Here is a 9,698-nt window from a genome sequence, read left to right on the forward strand (position 1 = left end):
AAAATTAAAAGATTTATCCTGGAGAAAAATGTTATTTTAAAACTGATTAATTTCATTTGTTTGGTAATTAGACCAAAAGTTGGGAATTATTTTTGTATACAACTGCACAAAACAAAAGGAAGAGAACCAAACATGAAACATCACATGACAATTGTCTCATTTTCCATTTTCACACCAGGCCCAAGGTTTCCCTTTTTCGAGGTAAGGAAACACAATACTTAAAACAACAGATTGGACAAACACCTAACGCTCCTGTTAATTAGTTTGTCTTTCAAAACCCCATTTTATTTTCATTTTTCTTCAAAACAACCAAGACAAACTTTTGCTTACACCGTTTCAATAGAAAGGGAAGAATTTTTTCATCTCTAAACTTGGAGCAAAAGTAGGTAGAATAACAAAGAGAACACTGATTCTGCTTCAGGCTAAGAGGAAAGTCTCAGGTTATCACAGGAGTATTCCAACTTTAATTTCGAATCATGGCAGTATGACATGATATATAACAGGGCCCAGTGCCAGGCCCTGCGTCATACTTCAAATGACTCACCCCTTCACAACTTGATGCCAGCCTGACTACGTCAGGTGACTATGTTGCCAGCGAACAAACACAAACAACATTTGAGCAATGTTTTTAAATTTATTTTGCTTTCTCAGGCATGTGACCAGGCAGCAAAATTTGTTTAGTATTTTACAACCTGATCCTTTGCAATGCATTCAACAGTCACCAGAGAACAGGGAAACACATTCTATCAAAAGCACTGATATGCTGCTGAACTTGGTGACTGCAGGTGAAAGAAGGTAACAGATAAATTTAAATAAGTTTACCAGAAGTTTTCATTTACTTCACATTTATATTTTTTGAGTTGTCAATCTGTAAATACACTTTATTTTCTTTCATTAAGTTTAGAGATTTGAAGATGCTACATCCTCCAGGTCCATAATGCCAAGCAGCTTGAGTAGCCTTTCACTATAAAAAGAACAATTGTCTTGCTACTTGGTCCAGAAATCTTTCTGATTTGTGGAATTCATATTGAACATTTCCATGGTAACAGCACATGACCAACACTTTTTCCATGGTAACTGCAAAAAAAGCAGCTTGCTTTTCCAACATCACAGTCATTGCTGTCATAACAGTGAAATCTCTTCCCAGCATTTCCTATCTCCACTCAAATTTTAAGTAAATTGTCAGTTTAACTACATTAGCCACTTTCACACTATTCTGCACAGATGAATCCTGCAGAGTCCCATAACTGATCAAGGTAGAGTTTACTAAGGCAGTTCATCATAAAGATTTACAAGCCAGTGACTGAAGTGTCACAGAAGGAGCTGCCACAGGGCAGCTTCTCTTCAGTTCAAATCCACAGCCCTGTCGCAGTGCACTGCTGTGCAACAATCACTGGCTTTGTACAGATGACCAAAGTAGATAAGCTTTTAAATAAAAACACCCTAATTATGGTAACTACAAACTCTATTGCAAGCGCACAGCAGGCACAGGCCGAGAGAGGATCAGCAGAAGGACTCCAGAACTGAGGAGGTGGAGGGCAGAAGGGGCTCCAGGCCCAAAGGAAGGATTCCCTTGTAGCCCCACACAATCCACCTGGAGCCTAATCTTTACCCTGCAGCATATCTCTACCCTGCAACATGGGAGAGCCCACACCTCAGCAGGGAGACTTTTGAGGTGGATTGAGCTCTCGCAGAGCTCAGAGATTAGTGATCAGCAGTGCACAGCTAATTTGAAGGCCTGTAGATAGCGATGTTCCCCAGGGGTCTGAACAGGATCCAGATTTGCTCAACATCTTCATCAATGATCTAAACAAATAGAGTCCCCCTCAGAAATTTAGCTGATGATACAAGGCTGAGAGGAGTGGCTGGCACACCACACCAGAACACTGTGCTACCATTCTAGGAGGCTTGGGCAGAACAGAGGGCTGGGCAGGGAGGAACCTGATGAGATTCAACAAGGACAAGTTTAGAATCTCTACATCCGAGGAGGAAAATACACATACATCAGTGCACGTTAGGAACTGACTTGCTGGAGAGGAGCTGTAAGGAGAAGAATCCTGGGGATCCTGAAGGACAACAGGTTGGCCATGAGCCAGCAGTGTGCTCTTGTGGCCAAGAAGGCCAACAGTATCATTCGTTAAAAAGAGTGTGGCCAGCAGGTTGAGGGAAGAGATATTCAGCCCGGGAAAGACTGTGAGGGGATCTTATCAATGCTTATAAACATCTGATAGATGAGAGACAATTCAATGAAGCCAGGCTCTTTCCAGTGGTGTCCAGCAATAGGACAAGGGGGACAAACTGGAAGTTCCATCTGAACATGAGGAAAATATTGTTTGAGCGTGACATTTGAGTGTGAATGAAACACATTGCCCAGAGAGGTTATGGAAGTCTCCTTCCCTGGAGATATCTAAACTCACGTGGATAGTTTCCTGTGGAATCTACTCCAGGGAACCACCTTTAGCAGGAAGTTGGAATAGGTATCTCCAGAAGTCCATTCCAACCTCAATGATTCTGATTCTGTGATTTCTTGAAGGAGTTGCAGCCCTCGGGAGCCCAGGAGAAGCAGGGTGTTCCTGAAGGGCTATAGCCCAGGACAGGGCCCTTCTGGAGCAGGGCATCATGAGGACAAAGGAGTGACCGAGAGGGGATGGGAAGGGTTGAACCCAACACCCATCCCATCCTCTGCACCATCTGGGGGGAGGCACAGGGGGTGAGATTAGGCCTGGGTATGGGAGAAAATGATCCTGTTTTGATTTTTTGTTCTCAGCAATCAAATCTGTCTTCATAGAATCATATCATAGAACCATATCATACAAAGACCTGGGTTAAAAAGGACCACAATGATTATCGAGTTTCAACCCCCCTGCTATGTGCAGGGACGCCAACCACCAGACCAGGCTGCCCAGAGCCACGTCCAGTCTGGCCCCGAATGCCTCCAGGAATGGGGCATCCTCAACCTCCTTGGGCAACCTGTTCCAGTGTGTCATCACACTCTGGGTGAAGAGTTTCCTCCTAATATCTAGCCTAAACCTCTCCTGTCTCAGTTTAAAACCATTCCCCCTTGTCCTATCACTGCCCACCCTTGTAAACAGCTGTTCCTCCTCCTGTTTCTATGCTCCTTTCAAGAATTGGAAGGTCGCAATGAGGTCCCCTCATAGCCTTCTCTTTTCCAAGCTAAACAATGCCAGTTCCCTCAACCTTTCCTATTAATTTTTAATTAATAAATTAAATTGATTTTCCTGTGGTCAACACTGTTTTGCCCATGACAGCAATTGTTAAGTTATCTCCCAACCTTTATCTCAATCCATACACTTTTTCATCTTGCTCTTGCCCCCATCCTGTTGAGATAGAGTGGGCAAGCAGGTGGGTGGATGCTTGGCCCTCATCTGAAGTCATCCTGCCAGAGATTAAACCAAGAAAAGGACTGTAGTAACATCTTTATCTGTGAGTACTTTAGCAGAATAAATTATAACCAAAGAGATTAATCCAAATGGAATTTGAACATAGAACATGAAAACTAAGTGTCGTCTCAATCAAGATATTTTTTTCATTTTTCTGACAAATATGTGAGTATGACAAATTTGGATTAAAAAGCTTCTTGATAGGCAATTGCTCTTACGATTATTGTTGAAGTTTCAAAATACTTTCACCACAAAGAAAAAAATACTAAACTAGTTCATGACAGGAGATAGAGAATACTTGCCAAACACAAATACACTTTCTTTTTCTTAGGAAAAAAGAACAAGTGATCTTGCATTCTGTTGCAAATGAAAATTCCACAGAATTCTAGGAACTTGCAGTCCCCAGACAGAGAAAAACATCTTGCTTTTGGCTGGAATAGTCAATTTTCTTCACTGTATCTCCAATGGTGTTATGTTTTGGATTTATTATGAAAATAAGTGTTGATATTACCCCAATGTTTCAGCTGTTGCACAGCAGTGCTTACATTATGACGACGAATTTGAGATTTCTCACACTACCATGCCTGCAAGGAGCTGGAGGTGCACAAGGAGCTGAGAGAGGATACAAACAGGATACTTTATCCAAACTGTCCAAAGGGATCTCTCGTACCACAGGGCATCATGCTCAGCAATAATAACTGAGTGGGCCTGGAGCATCTCCCCTACGAAGAAAGGCTAAGTGAACTGGGTCTGTTTAGCCTTGAGAAAAGAAGACTGAGAGGGGACCTGACCCAGGTTTATAAATATCTGAGGTGTGGCGGCCATAGTGGTGAGGCCAGTCTCTTTTCAGTGGTACATGGAGACAGGACGAGGGGAAACGGACATAAGCTGCAGCACAGGAAGTTTCGCACGAATGTACGTAAGAATTTCTTCACGGTGAGGGTGACGGAGCACTGGAACAGGCTGCCCAGGAGGTTGTGGAGTCTCCTTCTCTGGAGATATTCAAGTCTCGCCTGGACACCTACCTGTGCGACCTGGTGTAGGGAACCTGCTTTGGCAGGGGGGTTGGTCTCGATGATCTCTAGAGGTCCCTTCCAACCCCTACAATTCTGTGTGATTCTGTGAGTGGGGATAACGGCGTACTTGGTTGCCTACGGGGTGTTAAACCACAACAGACAAATAGGAAAATGATACAAGAACAGATTGTGTCAGAGACCAGAGAACTGTGCAGTATTATCTGCTTCACTCTGCACAGTACAAATGGATGATAAGATGCAGTTCCTTCCCTCTTTTTAACACACTGAGCATCGGGCACCACAGGTAGCAGTATTCCAGGTGATGCTCCAAGGTCCAGAGCACAGACAGCACACAGCAGAGCAAGCATTCCACTGAGACTCCATTACAGTTGATAAGGATAAAAGCAATAATTAACAATAGGAAATGCAGTATAAGGTTAAAAAACTTGAGATTGTTGAATTAACTGAATTAGCACTGGAAAGCTGAACTCAAAAGAGTATAAGTGAAACGTAAAGAAATGCATAATCAAAGACTAGAGCATATTTTTTGTACACTACATAAGATGCTGAAGTAAATAACCTCCGCAAAGAAACAGTTCAACAGGAAACTTAACAAGATGATGGATCAATTAGCCTGTATGTTCTAATAAGAAATTTATTACTGTTTGTCTCACGTCTGTCTTATCTGTTTTCTTCATAAAGATTTGGGGTCTAAAATACCTCTTACTGTATGTTTGTGTAGCAGCTTGTACAACTGACACAGGCTGAAGTCCCACAGCATTTACATACTGTTAAAAAATAACATCTGTAACAGTCAAATTATGAGACACGATAGATGGATTCAAAGGCAGCTTGCCTTCTTCTGTAGACACTAAAGCTGGAATTTAAGAAAATCTGTAAGAAATTCTCAAAAAATTAACAGTTTTTAAAATAAGGTGATGAATTTAAAAAAGGACAGAAGTATTCGTCATTAAAGACTCATTCACTCTGATTAGAAGTGCGACTGAAAATGACAATTAACATCAAAGTTGAGACCAAAAGATAGAATTAACCGAGAAAATATTCTGAATGATTAAATGCAATAAAAACAACTAAAAGTAATAACATACGTGATCGTACTGAAATATCTCTTAGGACTTCTGACATCATCATCAATAAAATGATTATCTTAATAGAATTACATAGGCTACTTGAATTTTCAGACCAGGCAAGTCTTGAAACCAAGTATCTTTCTCACAAATAAATATCTATAAGGTTCGTAAGAACATTAAGTGAATAAAATCTAGCTATGAAATTGAAGCAACAAAGGAATTCTGAAATAGATGCAAAATGGTCTAATATACCAATATGAAGATCACATTCAAGATCACTGCTTTTAGAAACACACTTATTTCTCTGCAACCTTTTCCCCCCCAGAGAAAAGAGACTTAAGGCATAGTTTTGCTTCTCTTAGCATGTAATTAGTTCCTTTGATGAGTTTATGTATTTAAATAGTCTCACATCTGTCTTTAGGTCCCCTATGCACAGAATGAACAAACGCTAACATTTCTGCATAATGAAGTATTTGCTGCAGTTTAATTTACTTCGCAAAACATTATCCTTATTTAATAGAAGCTTTTTTCAAAGATTCCTTCTCACTAACAAGTTACCAATTATAAAACAATCCAAAACAGCAGCTATTGTTCTTGTCCTGTTTAACGTCAGATATCAGAAATTAAACTATAAAGACTTGGAAGAAGAACTAATTATATTCACAATGTGAAGATTCTGTAGAAATCCTTCATCTAACAGCAGAGAGTCACCTTACTGCTGAAGCTCCTTAAGCCAGGCTGTACCAAGCAATACAGTGCTTCCTCATGTCTTACTGAGTAAAACTGCCTTGGATACACAGAATTTCCTGACCACAGAATCAAGAACACAAATAGAAGGAACTCTGAACTCATCACAGGGAAGATCTGAAACATTCAGAGAACCCTCTGTATATCTTTGGCAACTACCTTCAAATATAAGCCTTGTTTTCCTAATTTTAAGTAATAAAGAGTCCTAAGAACAGCTGTTTCAACTGTTTGCAAAGTAATTAGTTCTAAAGATAGGAAGGAAAGGCTGCGGAGTGACCTCATTGCAGCCTTCCAGTACCTAAAGGGAGCCGATAAACAGGAGTGGAGTCAACTCTTTGAAAGGGCAGATAACAGCAGGATAAGGGGAAATGGTTTTAAGTTGAAACAGGGAAGATTTAGGTTGGACGTCAAAGGAAATTCTTTACTGTGAGAGTGGTGAGGTGCTGGAACAGGCTGCCCAGAGAGGTTCTGGATACCCCATCCCTGGAGGTGTTCAAGGCCAGATTGGATGGGGCCCTGGGCAGCCTGACCTAGTAGTAAATGTAGAGGTTGGTGGCCCTGCCTGTGACAGGGGGTTGGAGATTCATGATCCTTGAGATCCCTATCAACCCAGCCTATTCTGTGATTCTCTAAAAGCAACGCAGATTGTGACAGAAGCACTCAATGGCAGGTTTTAATGGGACACACATACCTCTGTGTTATTGGTGTGTTATAAGACTGTATTCATATAAACCCAAGTCTCAGAGTTGAAGCCCCTACCACATAGAGAATGGCAAGTTCCTGGCATAACAGCTATGGTCTTAGTGACTGGGCACTAAGATGTCAAGTGAAATTCAGCAGAAATAAATGGGAAAAAAATCATAGCCTTACATGTGAAATAAGAGACTCTCAGCTATCATAACTGTTCAGAAGCAAGATTGAAGAGCTGTGACTCAGAGATTCATGAACCTACCAATGAACGTTGAGCAACAGTCAGAAAACAGTAAATAAGCTGTGCGCGTTACTGTAAGGCAAGAAACAGAAAACAACGAGAAGCATTGTTTGGTCACTACTTAAGTACACAGATTGCCTTTCAAATAGCATATAGAGACCTCTGAAAGGATATAGAACCAAAAGCATTCCAAACAGACAATAATGCTGACAAATCTATGGAACCCTTCCCACAAGGTCAGCAAAGCCAAACAGAAATCTTTGCATTGAGAAAGAGACCACTGCGAAAATAACGCTGGAAAAATGTGTAGCATCATGAGCACTGATAAAATGTTTAGAAGATGGACTGTTTCCTGCTTCTCAAAATACAAGGAAATATATACTATTGGAAGGACACCAGTAGGCTGAAAGCTGACAAAAATAATTTAGCTGTGCAGCTTCTCTGCACAGTGTGAGTAGGACTGGCAGAGTGCAAAGAATTTTATGAAAGAGAAACACACTGAGAATGCAAACAATGTCTAAAAACAGAGAATTTGTACCAGATTCTGGAAGTTCCTGAGCTAACAACAGTTGGAACTCAAACACATAAAGGAAAGTCACACATATGTTCATAATTTTCCCTATTTTGTACCCCAGGCATCTGCTCTTAACAATTATCACAGCCAGGATATTGGACTAGACGGTCATTGATCTGATCCTGTACAGCCACTCATGTGTTTTTGTTTCCTTTAATCTAGAAGAATATCTAACATTTTTCTTTACCAGACAGTATAGCATCAGCACACAAGAATTAGATCAGCAATTTTGATTGATAACTTAGTTTATTTTCCAATTGGATAAGTGTATCATCAGAAACATCTGCAATTTATCCTTTCTGTGCTACGTTCTGATTATAAACAACAGGAAGCAATTTCAGCAGCAAGTGAAAACAGATCAAAGTAACAGATGCCCCGCTAAGGGCATTACTTTTAAAAGACACAAGTATTTTGATCATCACTGCAAATCTGGTCTAATCTGGTCCTTATCTGGTCTTCAAAAGCAAAAGGTAACATAGCTACCCTAAGATTAAAAGACATGTCATAATTACCATTGACCTTCTTAGTTCTCTGTTGTACTTCATAACAGGACATTACCTTCTCCTTCAAAATGTGTTGTAAAACTTCAGAGAAATACATAAAAATTACAGTAGCAAGTGAAAATATTAATGTAAATAGCATTTCTAGTAATACTTTTGAAGTACAGGTGGTACCTGTCACCTAGACCCTAACAGATCTTATTTCTTTATCATTACTGAAAAAGGAAGGGTTAATTACCTCCAGTCCGCAGTTGGACAACATCTCAGAGAAGCTCCAGACAGAATTAACAAGGGAAAAACACTGATGCAAGATTTTTTCCATAGGTGGTAGCATAGAAGTTGGATACATATTAATTTAAAAAAAAAAAAGAAAACTGTTCCACAGCTATTTCAAATCAGTAACAAGGAGAAAGGAATCACAGAATGACCTGGGTTGAAAAGGACCACAATGATCATCGAGTTTCAACCCCTCTGCTATGTGCAGGGTCGCCAACCACCAGACCAGGCTGCCCAGACCCACATCCAGCCTGGTCTTGAATGCCTCCAGAGATGGAGCATCCACAACCTCCTTGGGCAACCTGTTCCAGTGTGTCACCACCCTCTGTGTGAAAAACTTCCTCCTAATATCTAACCTAAACCTCCTGTCTCAGTTTAAAACCATCCCCCCCTTGTCCTATCACTATCCACCCTTGTAAACAGTCATAAAGCGAATTAACTTCTACAGTGTATTTTGTTTGTACCTTATTTCATCTAAAAAACTGCCCAGCATGCGTAGCTTTCAATTATGCTTGAAGATTTATGTCTCATAAATAGCAGAAAGAAGTTGTTTTGTTTTTGGAAGTTACAAAAATAATGAAACTGAAAGAACTGGAACTAAAGACCATAATGTCTACCTTTACAATACTGACTTTCATAATTACTTTAAGTTACGTTGATGACATTGATCAAGTTACTTCTCATATCCATGACTCAGATTTCTTTTCCATTAACGCCAACTAGAAGGATAATTCCAAACAAAACTGAAGCTAAACTTACATTTTGAATCAACTAGCCTACACAATTTCTATACAATGTAATGGAAAAGGAATTGAATACGAGCTCATAAAAGCCCTTAAAAAACAGCAAGCAATAAGTTACTGAAATTTCCATGGCAATATCATCTGCAAGGGAATATGAAGACCAGCAGTTCAGGGATCTGCAAGAAGTGCACTATTTTATGCTCCTAAAACAGTAAAATAATTCAATAGTTCCCCTATACTCCAGTTCTGTAAATTTGTTTCATAAAATTTGTGCTGCATGGAATTACATTTCCTATAAAGGATATTTCTCTAAACCTCAGTTCCTAAGTACCTGTGTTCTCATCAGAATTTCAGGGTGCCTTCCTTCTTCCTTCCATCAAAAAATTTTTTAAAACCTTTACTTAGTAATAATTAAGAAA

Source organism: Meleagris gallopavo, chromosome 3, assembly GCF_000146605.3.
Source record: "Meleagris gallopavo isolate NT-WF06-2002-E0010 breed Aviagen turkey brand Nicholas breeding stock chromosome 3, Turkey_5.1, whole genome shotgun sequence".
In the NCBI taxonomy this organism is placed as follows: Eukaryota; Metazoa; Chordata; class Aves; order Galliformes; family Phasianidae; genus Meleagris; species Meleagris gallopavo.